This window comes from Protopterus annectens, chromosome 13.part0 (genome assembly GCF_019279795.1).
Source record: "Protopterus annectens isolate FY-2018-M chromosome 13.part0, PAN1.0, whole genome shotgun sequence".
NCBI lineage: Eukaryota > Metazoa > Chordata > Ceratodontiformes > Protopteridae > Protopterus > Protopterus annectens.
Genome location: NC_056747.1, coordinates 629238105 through 629254644, shown reverse-complemented (window position 1 = coordinate 629254644; position 16540 = coordinate 629238105). Strand labels below are relative to the sequence as shown.

At 48.2% G+C, this 16540-nt stretch overlaps 1 protein-coding gene across 2 annotated transcripts in view; it reads right to left on the bottom strand.

Annotated features, from left to right (window-relative positions):
* The window catches only part of TLCD3A (TLC domain containing 3A), a 265072-nt gene that overhangs the window by 518 nt on the left and 248014 nt on the right, over window positions 1-16540 (bottom strand). The gene's annotated exons all lie outside the window — the stretch shown is intronic.

Genomic DNA, 16540 nt, shown 5'->3' with positions numbered 1-16540 from the left:
TTAAATTACTAGTGTATGGATGAGAAACTTGTGCACAGCTCTGAGAAAGTATATGCATTTTAAGAAAACTGGAATAAAGGAAGTTATAATGTGTCTGATTAAGCTGATACATTCAAGCATATTTCTGCAGGAGATGTATAACTGTTAACCAGGTTTAATATTTTGTATTATTTACATCATGTAAAATGAATGAATATAATCAGTTCCACCTGTCCTGTAGAATAATAACCCTTGCAACATTACGGTATCTCAGATGACTACACCAAAATAAGGACAGAGTTTTCATTATCACTTCAGTTTATGTGAAATAAGCCCAATTCCTATCTAAAGTCTATAGTATATGGTAATGTGTCACTCAATCTTCTTTCAGTATATACTTTTTCATTCAGTGGTGTTGCAATTTTAGCTCCATGTGGCAAAATCTTTTCAGCTGGATAGTTATTTCAGACCTCCATGCACTCAACATGGACTTGCTTGAGATTAGGCAGTTACTCAGACAGTGGCTACTTACCATGAATAGGACTCTCCTTTGTCCTTGCAGTACAGACAGGAGTTGGGCATACACTTGTTTCTTGCAGCTCAGACAGAATGTGAGCACACAGTGTAGTGGCAGCCAGTGTTACCTTACTCTCACAAGACTGCACCACTGGATAGCCATCTCTGATTACCCAAGTAGCACTATGTCAGTCTAATGTGATGTCCTTAACAGCCAGTGCTACTAATGTTGGTTATTATCACTGATACTAAAGTACTACAATAGTATTTTCTAATTAACTTCTGATGGATTCTTCAGTTTATTAAGTCTCATAAAGCAATCATAATGACCCACTGAAGTACATCCATGTCAAACAGGGGTTACTGCTCTCTCTCTTCCCTATGCTGGATATCGGAACAATCAACACCCTTATTTACAATAACTCTTTTGTTCATAGTTATTACACAAGATGAGAGAAGGGGAGTGAGGCCCCAGTACTACAGTATATAATCATATACTGCAGTTAGAGCTCAACCTTTTTTTTTTTTTTAAATAATCTACCCAGTATCTTCCTCCACTACTTTCCACATACACATGGCTAGGATGCACATTCATTCGCTCAACCAATGGCCATCTCTTGTAGCCTTTGTTTATATTGCGTCTATGGGCCAGACTCTAAATGAGTTGCTCTCAGTGCAAGTCTGCCCTAATTCCAAAAGACTTGCAGTAGGCCGGATTCCAAAAGACCTGGTCTCAGCCTGCTCTCAGTATAAGTGGTCTCTTACACTGACAGCAAGTTTTTTTTAGAATCTGGCCCTATGTGTCTACAGCCATTGCTGCTGCAGTTGTGAGTAAGGATTACAAGCAGCAGAGAAAAAAGAAGTTATGTACTCACCATAATGTTCCATCTGAGTGGGTAACTTCATTTGTCTGCAACCTGTGGGTATCGGATCCGTCCTCGGATCCGAGCCGGCAGCTTTACCTAGCTAAAGATCAGAGCTCCTAGCTCCTCCCTCTACCCACAATCCCCTGCTACACATCCCCATCCTCAGATCGAGTTTGCCTATAGGGACTCCACAAGACCCTCGAAAGAGGCCAGTAACCTACTGCCTAACAGAACAATCCTCTCCTTGGTTAAGAAGCACGAAACTGGTTAGGGGTAATGGAGGGGGGTTGGTTGCAGACAAATGAAGTTACCCACTCAGATGGATGAGTACATAACTTCTTTATCTGAAGTGGTTAACTTCATTTGGTCTGCAACCTGTGGGACAGTCCCCAGCTACCTAGAAACCTTGGGCGGCCCTCAAGGAAGAATATTCTGGAGCACCGCGGAGCCAAAGGAAGCCCTACTTCTGGAAATCATATACAATTTATAATGAGAAATAAATGTATGAGAGGAGGACCAAGTAGCTGCTGAACATATGTCGTCTATAGGGACTCTAGACCAGAACACTGCAGAGGTAGCTATGGATCGGGTTGAATGAGCATGGATTTCCAAAGGTACCGGTTTGTTCGAAGCTAAATAGGCTTGAATGATGCATTGTGAAATCCAATTGGCTAATGTCACTTTGGTAATAGGCTTACCCAAAGAAGACTTGGCAAAGGACACAAACAATTGGTCAGATTTACGGTTAGTCGCTGTCCTGTACAAATAAAAACGCAGTTGTCTATACACATCCAATTTGTGTGGTGTGTATTCCCCTTTGTTCTGGAAATTGGGAAAAAACACTGGCAGATTAATAGACTGATTAATATTCGACTCAGAGGCTACTTTAGGGAGGAAGGAAGGATTAGTCCTGAGAGAAACTCTGTCCTTATGAAATATTAGATAAGGGGGTTTCATACAGAGGGCTTGAAGCTCAGACACTCTCCTGGCCAAAGTAACTGCAACCAGGAAAGCTGTTTTCCAAGATAAAAATTTCAACTGAGCTGACGCGGCTGGTTCGAAAGGAGGGCCCGTCAAAGCCTATAGGACCAGTGTTAAGTCCCATAGTGGGACCGCAGACTTAACTGGCGGTTTTAATAGAAAAGCGCCTCTTAAAAAGGTTTTGCAAATCCTGGTGGAAGCCAGTGATCCTACATTATCCCCCACATGAAAATGAGAGATGGCTGCCAACTGTACTTTAACCGATGCACTGGCTCCCTGATGAAAGATATGGGACAGAATTGGAATAGGGACAGTAAAGGGGTCTAAGCCCCTGTCTTTGGCCCAAATGGAAAAATGTTTCCATTTACTACCGTAGATTTTTCTGGTAGAAAGTTTGTGTGCTGCTACCAGAATGGCTTTCACTGGTGACGAGATACCGGGAGTCCTTGCTATCAGCGGAACTGGATCAACCAAGCCGTGAGCTTGAGGTCGCCCATGTTTGGGGGTTGTAATCCCGCAGGATGAGAAATTAGATCCGGAATGGGATCTAAGATCCAAGGAGGAACTACACTGTGAGACCGCAGGTAAGGGAACCAGATCTGGCGAGGCTAGAATGGGGTTATGAGGATTATCTTGTTCCCCAACCGATGGGCTTTCTGCAGGAGCTTCGTCATAAGCGGAAGCAGGGGATAAGCATAAAGGAGACTGGGGTGCCAAGCATGAACCAGAGCGTCTCTGGGGCTCTCCCCTACTGGGGGAATTAGAGCGAAATACTCACTGCACTTCATGTTTGATGGAGAAGCAAAAAGATCGCAGCAAAGTAGACCCCATTTGAGGAAGATCTGTTTTGCTACTAACGGGTTTAGAGACCACTCGTATGGTGTGAGGATCAAGCGACTTAGCTTGTCCGCTAGGATGTTGGTCCGGCCCGGAATGTGCGTTGCTACCAGAAAGCAGTTGGTGGAGATCGCCCATTCCCAAACTCTCATGGCCTCTCGGCAAAGGGGATATGATCTGGTTCCTCCCTGTTTGTTGATGTACCAGACTACAGCCATGTTGTCTGACTGAATTGCAATAGTTCCTGGAGGAAGAAGGTCTTTTAGGGCTTGCAATGCCAAAAGCACCGCCCTCATCTCCAGGACATTGATATGCATAACGGTCTCTGAAGAAGCCCACATGCCTTGGACGGTTCTGCCCATAGCATGCCCCCCCACCTGAGGCGAGAAGCATCCGTGGTCAACGTGGCTTGGGCCTGAGGCATGATGAACGGTCTCCCCTCTCGCAGCTCCTGAGAGTGTAGCCACCAGAGAAGGGAGTCCTTGCAAACCCTGCTCAAGGGAATTGGGGTGTTCAAGGGGTGCTGCAAAAGTGACCATTGGACCTGAAGAGTCCATTGAAGGATTCTCATGCGCAGTCGCGCAAAGGGCGACAGACCGATGGCCGCCACCATGCAGCCCAAAGCTCTCAGGACTAATTCCGCAGGTGGGGCTGGGGACTGGAGAATTGCCAAAACATGAAGAGACAAACTGCGCAACCTGTCTGTTGTTAGAAAGGCCTTGGAATGGCGTGTATCTATCTTGGCCCCTATAAATTCCAGAACCTGCACAGGATGAAGGAATGATTTTTGAAGGTTTACAGTAATACCTAGACGCTGAGTAAGAGCCAGGGTATAATCCCTGGCCAAGCAGAGCTGATGCCTGGTGGAGGCAGTGAGGAGCCAGTCGTCCAGGTACAGAAAGACCCGAATGCCCTGAAGTCTCAGGTGGGCTGTGACCACTGCCATGACCTTGGTGAACACCCTGGGGGCTGAGGTGAGGCCGAACGGAAGAGCCCTGAACTGAAAGTGACTGACTCCCAGACGAAAGCAGAGGAACTTCCTGGATCGTCTGTCCATCAGAATGTGGTAGTACGCATCCTTGAAGTCTATGGAGCACATCCAGTCGTTCTCCCATAGGAAGGGGAGAATAGATTGCAGAGTGACCATCTGGAATTTCTCTTTGGGAATGAACAGGTTTAGAGATGAGAGGTCTAGTATAGTCCTCAGTTCCCCCATCTTCTTTGGCACTAAAAAGAACCTGGAGTAATTTCCCAATCTGGACTGGCCTGGGGGGATGTGCTGGATGGCTCTTTTTTCTAATAGCTTTGAAATTTCTGAAGCTGTCGCCTCCCTTTGATAGGGTGGGACATCGGGGAGGCATTTCATAGGTGGGGGAAGACTCAGAAAAGGAATGGAATAACCTCTGGATATAATTCAGAGCACCCACCAGTCTGTGGTAATAGACTCCCAAGTTTGGAGGTGCTCCGACAGACGCCCCCGACTGCCTCCAGAGAGGGACAGCTGGGTAAACCCTCAGGGCTGTTGAGCGGGCATCTCCAAGAAAGGTTCTCAGGATCCGAGATTCCTAGGCCCCCCTCTGCCTCTGGGCCGGCGTCCACCTTGTCCTCCTCTGCCTCTGAAGGACGAGGGATCCGAAGTGGGACGGGACTGCTGTGATTTCCAGAACCACATCTTCTTTTGTCCCCTCTGGTTCCTCGAGAAGGACCATTGGGGATTAGAGAAGTGGATCCCGATGGCAGACAGTGTCTTCCCGTCCTTCTCGCTTTGGACCAGCGTGTCGCGGACGGTCTTGCCAAAGAGCGTAGAACCGTCAAAGGGCACGTTAGCGAAGGATGCCTTGAAGGGTTCCGCAAAATCGCAAAGGTGGAGCCAGGCATGGCGCCGCAGAGCGATGCCTGCTCCGCTGGCTCTAGCCACTCCCTCCGTGGCATGGGAGAGTAGCCGCATAGATGTGTTAGTAATAGATTTCAGAGTGGCCATGCGAGTCGAGAAGGTGCGTTTGCCCTCGGCCGCAATGGACTCCGGGGGGACTCCAGCGTATTCCTTAATCAAGTCTCGCTGGAGTCTGATAACGTGTGCCATATAGTTCAGCACCCTCACAGAGAAGGTAGCTGAAGCAAACATCCACTTTCCAATGCGGTCCAACGTCCGAGATTCAGGGTGGACCAAGGAACTCTCCTGCGCCAGTTCCTTCTTGGTGGCAGCCACCACCACCATGGCATCCACTGGAGAACCTTTAGACCAAGCCAGCCTGTCAGAAGGGGGGCTAAGTATCTTGTCTGGCCTTCTGGGAATTGGCTCCATGGTGTCTGGCTCCTTCCAAGCCCTGGTGGTAATTAAGTCCACCAGGGGGTCAGCCGGGGGGGACACCCAAGAAGTAGATGGGCCTGCATCAAATGCATCCAGAAACACAGACTCATCCGAGGAAGGTTTTTAGGCAGACCACCCTCCTCTGATTTGCAGCATTTCCATGATGTCTCCAAAGGAGACATCCTCAGGGGGTGACCTTGGGGAACCTTCCCCTTCCTCCAAATCTGTCCCCTCTGTGAGGGACTCAGGGGAGTCCAGGTGCCTCCTTTTGCACTTCCGTTTGTGAGGAACCTCCTCGGTGGGGCTATCTGAGGAGGGCTCACCCACGGGGTCTTGTTCCTCTAAGGGAACCAACTGGAGCACCGATGCAGGCTGTCCCTGTGGCCGGATGACTGAGGACAGGCCCATATGCACAGGGGTGACGGATGGATCCGCAGCCCGGACCGGGGATCTGGAAGTCCTCGACAGCACCCTCTCCACTACATCAAACGCCGAGGGCAAACCGCTCTCCCCTGGCTCCGAGAGCAGCCCCCTCGGCGCCGATGCAGGGATCGGTGTCAGAGCTGTAGCGGTCGGACCCGAGAGGGAAGTGTGCTCTGACCTAAACGGCGCCGAAGACACAGTTCCTCCCACGGATCCGACGCTCGGCTCTTGGCCCCGAGAGCTAGGATCCAAAACACTCGAGGGCATAGTCTGCGTCGAAGTAACCAAGACTGTCGGTGTCGACGGATCGCCGGGTCCGAAATGGCACGGATCCGAAGACTCCGAAACCCGATACCAGGTCGGAGAAGGAGCGATCGGGGTAAAGAAAGGGGCCGAGCTCCCCCATCTGCATTTGAGCCTGCAAGAAACTACGTATCATCCGGTCTAAATCAGCGTCGGTCAAGCTTCTGGTGGATCTGGAGGAGGTCGCCGAGGGGAACGGAGCCGAGAATGAGGAGAACCAGAGACCCTCTTAGCTGGACTAGCTACCTTAGCTGGCAGGGCCGAGGGATGAGACTCAGCCCGCCTTTTATGCCTATGCCGGTCCTTATCTCTCCTCTTCTCTTTAGAAGAGGAAGAAGAGTCCTCCTCACCCTGAGAAACAGAGGGAGTTTGAGTCCCCAACAGGGAAGGGGGATCAGAAGGCATGGAAGCCGCAACCGCGACCGGTACCTTAGAGGGAGAGGAGGAAGAAGAATCCGGGGGCAACAATCCCGCCAGGATTAGCTTGTTCCTCCTATCCTTGATAGCCTGGGGGTTGAAAGCTGCACAGACCTGGCAGCTGGTGGATAAATGGGCCACCCCCAGGCAAATAATGCACTGAGTGTGGCCATCGGCTGGGGACAGCTTATGACCACACTCAGTGCATTTAGAAAAAATGGCTTTAGGCCCTTCAGCCATCACACTACACACTCGCACACTAGTGGGAGGGTTGAAAAACAAATTTGAAGAAAAATACCTCAAAAAAATTAAACTAAGTATACTAGTCGGTAAAGGGGGCTAAACCATAGACACACAACACAGAAATTCGATTTTGAAAGTTTTATAAAACTAGAAATCTCTCACCCACGCCAAGAGCTCGTCTCTAGAAGCTGCTATAAGCCGAGGCAAACTAGATCTGAGGATGGGGGATGTGTAGCAGGGGATTATGGGTAGGGGAGGAGCTAGGAGCTCGGATCTTTAGCTAGGTAAAGCTGCCGGCTCGGATCCGAGGATGGATCCAATACCCAATTGCAGACCAAATGAAGTTAACCACTTCAGATCTACAGTTCTCCCATCACAAAAAGTTGAGACATCTAGTGTCATTTCTCTCCTTGCAAACTAGCCTTCTGCTATGCAAAGAGCTGATCAGGCTCACAGCTCTAGTACTGCATGCAGGTGCTCTGTATTTTTTAATAATAGATCAGCCTGTATGCAATATGGACAGAGTTGTGCTAGCACTGTAGCATGTGAGACAGAGTACCCTGCAACTTCAAGGACAGCTCATCCAAATGTCAAACATTTTTTTTTTTAATTAAAAAGTGCTTTCCTTTCCTTTAACCTATACCTGAGAATACCACATTCAAAGAAAATATGACTTAATAATTATTCATAGGTGTTTACTAGGCTAATGACCACAAGGGCCTTTTCAAGCCTAGCCATGCATCCCAAATACCTGACAAGTTCTGATACCCTTGATAAGTGTAAGCATGAGCCTAGGAGATGAACCATTTACAGGTTACCTGTGTCCATTAGAGACATAGGTGCCAATCCAGGAATGAATTTTCAGTTTCCCATCCTATTGTCTAAGTTGGACTTGAATTAGGTTAGGGGAGCCTGTTCCATAGACTGGGTAGTCTTTGGGATACATACCTATCTCTCCAGCAGGTCCTATTTATATCACTGGCAAAATTTTTAAGTTTTTAGAATGGGTAATTCTGGTGTTGTTTGTTTTGTGCATATGCAGGAGGTCCACCATAGTGAGGTCTGACAATGCTTGTATGCCAGGCATAGATCTCCCCTCAAAAGGCCTGTGGGAGACAGGATACAGGGATAGGACCTTGCGACGGTTTGCACAGGGCATTTCACTTATGCCCTTTATTCTTTTAGTGAGGAACCTCTGTGGACGTTCCAATTGTTGGCTATGCCTGGTTAGGTGCATACCAAAAGGAGCACTGTACTCAATGATAGGTCTGATGAATGCTGAATACAGTAGAACAGTGACTTCTTTATTTTCTGCCAGAACCTTTTTCTGTAGTTTCTCTGTAACTCACTTTCGCTTTCTTTGAAATGTCATTTGATTCCCCCCTGGTATTTGCCCCAGCATCTGTTATACTATATAGGCAGGTTCTAGTCAAGGCAACTCAGGAAACAGAGAAGCAGCAGCCATGTCTGAAGACATTAACAGCCTTAAGAAAATTAGAAGTTATGTACCTACCATAACGTTCCATGTTAGTTGTCTTCTCTCGCCTTCTTTCTTGCTGGATGGGTTCGGAGCCGATCCGCGGCTCCGACTCGGCACTTGCTAAGCTCGAGAATCACTTTTACCAAGCTCGAGAATCACTTTTACCAGCTCGAGGCAGCCCTATACCCCATGATGCAAGGCAGTAATTACCCAGATCTCGTTTGGTATCTAGAGGAAAAAAAACTGCCCGCAATCTTTCCACAAGGAAAGAAGAAGAACTAACCTGAAAAGACTGTAAGGGGAACCAGGTAACAGAGATTCAGAGCTAACTGGTGTCCAAGGGAGAACAATCTCCCAGAGAAAAAGGGAAAATCAAGGTCTGTCCAGGCTAGGGGGACAGGAGGGAGGGACGCAAGAAAGAAGGCGAGAGAAGACAACTAACATGGAACGTTATGGTAGGTACATAACTTCTAAATGTTAAGTTGTCAATCACGCCTTCATTCTTGCTGGATGGGACCGTGTCCCTAGCACCCCTATCCTGGGTGGCTCAATGGAACAGACTCTTGAGAACTGTGGAACCAAAACTTGCCCTGTTCCTGGAGGCCAAATCCAATTTGTAATGAGAAACGAAGGTATGAGGAGTGGCCCAAGTGGCTGCTGCACAAACAGTATCCAAGGGTAGTCTAGCCTGAAAGGCTGTAGATGTGGCTAGACCTCTAGTAGAATGTGCTTAAGTTTTGAAATCAGTTGTTTGCCCCTAATCTGATAAATGTCAGAAATGGTGGAAGATAGCCATCTGGATAAGGTTACTTTAGAAACAGGAAGACCTTTCCTATTTTCAGCATAAGAAAGAAAAAGCTGATCAGATTTCCTAAAATGCTTTGTTCTGTCCAAATAATATCTGAGTTGGCGATGAACATCTAGGCAATGCAAACTTTGTTCTGCCCTGTTAGAATGATTGGGAAAAAATACAGGAAGGTCAATGGATTGATTCAAATTTGTTTTAGAAGCAACCTTGGGCAAAAAGGATGGATTGGTTCTTAAGGATACTCTATCCTTGTGGAAGACCAAGTAAGGGGGATGAACACATAGAGCATGTAGTTCCGACACTCTCCTAGCCGAAGTAATAGCAACTAGAAAGAGTGTCTTCCAAGAAAGAAATTTTAATGAGCATGTAGCAGCCGGTTCGAAAGGGGGATGTATCAAGGATGCCAGCACTAAATTTAGGTCCCACTGTGGTGGAGGATCTCTAACAGGGGGTTTAAGTAGGAACATCCCTCTGAGAAAGGCGTTACAAAGTTTGAGAGACATAATATTCTGGTCTGCAAATCCGACATGGAAATTAGAGATTGCTGCCAACTGGACTTTAACTGTGGAAGAAGAAGAACCGGAGTGAAAAATTTCAGCTAGAAAGTCCAAGACTGACTGAATAGGGGCAGTAAAAGGGGCTATGTTCTTAGACTTTGCCCAAAAGGAGAAACGTTTCCATTTGCTAGAGTAAATCCTCCTGGAAGAGGACTTTAGAGAAGCTACTATGATATCTCTAACTGGGTTAGAGATCATAGGAAGCCTGGCTAAGGAAGGAAGTGGAGCAACCAAGCGGTGAGGTTGAGGGAACGAATTGATCGGTGCAGTTGATCCGACTGGTGGGTCAGAAGATCTGGAACTGGGTCCAGATGCCAAGGCTGCACCACGAGATAGCGATGAAGGAACGGGAACCAAATTTGTTGAGGCCAGTAAGGGGCAATGAGAATCATTTTGGCTCTCAAGACGGTAGCTTTCTGGAGTACTTGCGGTATTAACGGAAAGGGGGGAAAGGCATAAAGAAGTCCCCGGGGCCAATCTTGGGTAAGAGCGTCTCTGGGGGGATGGCATGGAAGTGGAAAGAGAGAGAAGAAGTCTGGGCATTTGCTGTTTTGGGGTGTAGCAAAAAGGTCGCAGCATGGGCGGCCCCACTTCTGAAAAATCTCCTCCACTATGGATTGTTTGAGAGACCACTCGTGAGGCATGAGTATAGCTCTGCTCAATCTGTCCGCTATTATGTTGGTTTTCCCAGGGATATGCGTTGCTACCAGAAACCGATGAGAGGAGATCGCCCATTGCCAAAGTCTGAGAGCTTCTCGACACAAGGGATAGGACTTGGTCCCGCCCTGCTTGTTGATGTACCACACCACGGACATGTTGTCCGTGTGAACTGCAATAGTTCCTAAGGGAAGAAAGTCGTTGAGGGCTTGCAACGCAACGTTAAAAGCATTGCTCTCACCTCTAGGACATTTATGTGCAGGTGGTATTCGAACGGTTGCCACGTGCCATGAACCATCCTGTCCTGATAATGCCCCCCCCCACCCGATCAGGGAGGCATCCGAAGTGACCGTGGCTACCGGGGGGGACAAATGGTCTGCCCTGATGGACTAGGGGAGAAGAAGTCCACCAGGATAGATGGCTCTTGCAGGTCTGTGTCACCAGGATCTTGTGATGCATGGGAAGCTGCTGGAAGGACCATTGGGTAAACAACATCCATTGTAGGAGACGCATGTAAAAACGGGCCAGAGGAGGAAGTGTGATGGCGGCTGCCATGAGGCCCAACACTTTCAAGACCAACCTGGCTTGTACCTTTTTGCTGGATAGGATGATCCGAACGTGGTTTTGGATATCTAGGATTCTTTGACTTGTTAGGTTTGCTGACATCCGAGTAGTGTCTAGACCTGCGCCTATAAAGGTAATAGATTGGCAGGGCGATAAGGAAGACTTTTCGAAGTTGACTGAAATTCCTAACTGACCGCAGAGACGTAGAGTATAATCTCTGGCTTGAAGAAGTTGATGCCTGGTGGTGGCTGAGAGGAGCCAGTCGTCGAGATACGGAAACACCTGGAATCCTTGATGTCTCAGGTGAGCCATGACCGCTGCCATGCATTTGGTGAACACTCTGGGGGCTGTAGTGAGACCAAAGGGCAGGGCTCTGAATTGAAAATGACTGGTCCCCAGCCGAAAGCGGAGAAACCTTCTGGAGCGTCTGTGGATTTTTATGTGATAGTACGCATCTTGAAGGTCTATGGAGCACATCCAGTTGTTTTTGCCCAGAAAGGGCAAAATCGATTGAAGTGTGACCATCCGAAATCTTGTCTTTTTGACAGACTTGTTCAGCCTACTGAGGTCTAATATTGGTCTCCAGTCTCCCTTCTTTTTGGGAACCAAAAAGAACCTTGAGTAGATTCCGGACTCTAATTGATCTGTTGGAACTGGCTGGATGGCCCTTTTTTTAGAAGCTTTGAAACCTCTAGCTTTGCAATTTCCCTTAGACCGGGTGGAACGTCTGGAAGGGAACCTTTTTGAGGGAAGGGGCTTTCCTCGAAAGGGATCTTGTAACCCTCGGATATGATCGACTGTACCCATTTGTCTTGAGAGAGGGAAAGCCAGGCATCTGGGTACAGCGACAATCTCCCCCCGACTGCCTCCAAGGGTGGGCAGTTGGGCAACACCTCAGGGATGCTGGAAGGGCTCGTCAGAGAGAGGCTCTCTGCTGCCCTGGTTCTGCGGACCTCCTCTGCCTCTAGGGTGGCGTCTATTGTTATTACCCCCTCTGCCTCTGGGGGTAAACTGACCACGTGCGTCAGGCGTGACTCCCTGAGATTTTGAACCACTTCCCTTCTGACCTTTGGGGTAAGGTCTAGAAGGGGTGGAGAAACGGACTCCTACGGCAGAAAGAGTCTTGCCGTCTTGCTCGCACCTGGTCAATGTGTCCTTCACCTGAGGCCCAAACAAAGTTGTGCCATCAAAGGGAGAATTTGTGAAGGACGCCTTAAAGGGGTCTGCGAAATTGCAAAGCCGCATCCAGGACTGACGTCTAAGAGCCACTCCTGTGCCTGCGGCTCTACTTGCCCCATCGGCTGCATAAGAAATGAGCCGCATGGAGGAGTTAGTTATGGAATTTAGGATTCCCAGCTGAGAGGCAATCTTCTCTTGAGCCCCAGCAGCTGACGGATCCTGTACTACCTCACCCAATTCTTTGAGGATGTCTCTTTGAAGTCGGGTGAAGTGACATAAATAATTCAGCGAACGCATAGCAAAGGTCGCTGAGGAAAACATCCGCTTACCATACCTGTCCATGGTCCTAGATTTCTTGTTAGGAGGATGGACTGGTACGGAAGGATCTGCAAGTTCCTTTTTGGTGGTGGCTGCCACCACCATGGCATCAACCGGAACACCTTTCGTAAGAAACTGTTTCTCAGTGGGGGCCGTGATAAATTTAGAAGGCCTCCTGGGGACTGGTTCCACAGAATCAGGAGATGCCAATGCCTTTCGAGCTATCACATCCATGAGGGGGTCGAAAGGCGGAGACACCCAGGAGGTGGAGGGTCAAGATCCAAAAGCCTCCAGGTATACCGACTCATCCTCGGAGGGATTAATGGAGGGCCAGTTTCCCCTCTGTTTTAGGAGTTCGAGGATGTCTGAAAAGGAGACATCCTCAGAGGGGGATCTTGGGGACCCCTCCGACTCATGTAAGTCGGTATCTGATGTCGTAGACTCAGGGAAGTCTAAGTGCTTCCTCTTGCAGGTTCTCTTACGCGGGGGCTCTCCTGAAGGATCAGGAGAAACCTCGGAAGAGGAAGTTCTTCCCAATGGGGAAACCTGGGGCGATGGATCTCTGGGTCCGGGAGCAAGAGAGTGGGAAGAGACATCTACAGGCACCGTGGAGGGAGGAGCTAAAGGAACCGACTGCTGACTAAGCTCGGGGGCTAGCACACTCCTCATCACCTCGAAGGCTCCCCTCCCAGGGAGGACCGAGAGCCCCCGCTCCGAAGAAACAGGGATCCCCGGCCCCACCGAAAAGGAAGGCTCTGAAGCAGATGTCGGCGCCGAGCTCACCAAGGCCGAAGCTCCAAGAGGGAGAACGGGGTCGGACAAGGGTCCGATGCCACTCGCCCCCTCGGAACCGACCAGGGAAGCCCGATGACCAGATCCCTCCAAGGACGGTCTCAAGGAGGAGATAGGAGTTGAAGACGACAGAGCCGAAAGGTGTGGTATCGGTTCCGAAGCAGCAACAGTCACGGTACAAATAATCTCCGGCTCCGAGCTCTGTAGGAGAGTCTAAGGAGGAATTTCAGGAGGGTGTGGAATAGCGGTCGTCTGCTGAGACGGGCTATGGAGCATCGGGGCCAGTGCCTGTGATTTTAGTAGTCTACTCACCACTCTCGCCAAGTCATGGTCTGAGAACCTGGAAGACCTTGATGATCGGCTCCAATGGCTCTGCTCCGAAAGTAAAGGGGAGGCCGGAGCCGAGTGGATAGACTCCAGTGAAGGAGATCTAGATCTCTTCCTCGACGGAGCCATCGGAGCCGACGAACCTTCGGTTCCAGTTGGAGCCGACAGCTTGTCAGCTCCGAGCTGGGATAGAGACGTTTTGGCTCCAGCCGGAGCCGAGACATGCTTCGAAGCTAGGGTATCGGCTCCAGCCGGAGCCGACACAGGTGCCGAAGCCAGGGTATCGGTGCCGATCGGCGCCGGTACTGAACTTTCCAAGAAGGAAGGATCGGCTCCGGACGGAGCCGATGTCGACTCTGGTGGAGTCGGAACCAAGGCCACAGACTTGGACACCGAAGTCTGGGTCTTGGATGGCTTAGAGGGCTTCCTGGAGCCGACCTTAGCCGGGGAGCTCTCAGGCTTGAGAAGACCCCTCAGGATTAATTTGTTTCTAGGTTCCTGCAGGACTCTCTGGCTGAAAGAATGACAAATAGCACAGGAGTCCTGCAGGTGTAGGAGTCCCAGGCAATAAATACAAGAAGTGTGACCGTCTGTCAGAGACATCTTCTGACAGCACAAGTCACACTTCTTAAAACCTGAGACCCTAGTGTCTTTTGACATGACTGAGTTTGGACACAGACACACACACACTCAGTCCTTAAATACACTAATTAAAACAAAAACACAGACACACCTAACAAAAATCATGACAGGAAATTGTTTGGGAGGGTAAGGCCTAAGGCCTGACTAACAGAAAAATATGAAAGGGATCGAGAAACTAACGGGAATAGGGTCTAAGTGAATCGGTGAACTAACTAACTATAAAGGGGGAAAAAATTTGAAACTGGGATAGCAAAATGTCTTGAAAAGGAGTAATGAAATTAACTTACCAGGAGCTGGTAAAAAAGGTGACCTCATGAGCGAAGCGGCAAACGAGATCTGGGTAATTACCGCCTTGCATCATGGGATATATGGCTGTCTCGAGCTGGTAAAAGTGATTCTCGAGCTTAGCAAGTGCCGAGTCGGAGCAGAGGATCGGCTCCGAACCCATCCAGCAAGAATGAAGGCGAGATTGACAACTTAACATCAAAGGAATTAGCTAATGAATTCTAGGTTTAAGGCCAATAAACAGGTTGCAAAACTGGGCTTTGGCATAGCTCTCAACTACTTTGCACAAGAATCAGGAAAATACACAAAAATAATGGGGGCTGGGTAGAGCAAAGGCCCAAAATTAGGGATAATTTTTTAAACACAAACAGAAAAAACAGTCTTTACATCAGCATGCATTTTCTGAAAAATGGGAAGTATGAAACTAATGTCTGGCATTACTGGCTTACAGTGATCCTCAGTCATTTACCAGAAAGTCAAACTTTTACAGGGAAGGGACAGGGCAAAAATATAAGATGGAGTCAGAGATGTTCTGCAGTTCAATGACAGTTGAAATGTATAGTGCAAGTTGTCTGTCACAGATGACCAACTGCACACTTTAGCCACACAATATAGCCAGGAATTGCAGTTGATATTGGCATCCTATGGTCACACACACATTTAGACATTCATACACATGCACACTCCTAGATGTTCCAACGCAAACCCACACATGAATTCAACATCAAAATACTCCATCCATTCACCCACTGACATGCACCCCCACACACATACACTCTCTCTTAAATTTCCCATCTACCTCACCTACTGTGACCACCCAGGTAATGAGCGATAGAAACACTCCACCCCCACATCTCCACTGAACTCTGGTGAACTTACCTACATCGCAACGTCTTCCACTGAAGTCAATGGATGTTTGCTGTCTTTTGATGGTGCTAAATTTTTTTCTCCACCCATGGTAATTTATGCAACTGAGCGATTCTCTGAATCACTAAAAAGTGTAAATCAAAAGCTCCAGGTATTTCAAGGGAGAACATATTGCTAATTAGCATTATCTACCCCCCCAGGATTGATTAAGTACCTTGTGGTTTGGCCAGCAGGACTGTGCTCTGTACTGATGCTCCCACTTGTAGGAAATCTCAGTTGTAGGGCAATCTAAGAATTAGAAAGGGTTACCCAAGAGGGAAAAGCCAGTGGTGTTAAGTCATTCTGCTTTTGGCAATTCTTTTTGGATTCCAGGAGGAGATAAATCAAAGACATGCATTGCCACATCCTCTCTAAGGAGAAAGTGCCATGGTATGCATTGCGTGCAATGACTGCATAATGAGATGCAAATGAGTGTCAGCATACTAATAAGAGGCACGACAAATGCAAATAATGAAATCAACATAATGGTACAAACAGTGCAAACAGCCAAAGTGAATAATGAATATCCTGTGTACCATCCTTTTTTGGTGTACAGGTGACAGAAACCTGGTACAAAGCTGGATAAACCACGGCACAGCTCGAAACCTGGTACAAAGCTGGATAAACCCACGGCACAGCTCGAAAAGTGAAAAACATTTAATTCCAAGTGATAAAAACATCCACGAGTTAAGCGCTTTCATCTGCAAACATACAGACTTCCTCAGAACTTCAGTTCTGAGGAAGTCTGTATGTTTGCAGATGAAAGCGCTTAACTCGTGGATGTATTTATCACTTGGAATTAAAGGTTTTTCACTTTTCGAGCTGTGCCGTGGTTTATCCAGCTTTGTACCAGGTTCCTGTCAGTTTTGTCATATTCAGAGGTTCTATAGTTGTTCGTGGTGTACAGGTGAATTTGAGTCAAAATGCCTACTGGCATCTGCTGTTGCTGTTCACCATGTATTTGTGACTGCCTTTGAGATACAGTGTCCATATCACAGTAGAATCAATCTGTGGCTAGCATACTACCATCACCTCCACATCTGGGACACTGTTGATTGCTACTAGGAGACCACAGACCCCATACAAGAGTTAGTAGACATGTACCATCCTCACATGGATTCAAGGAGGATTCCTGGACTGCCTATCCCA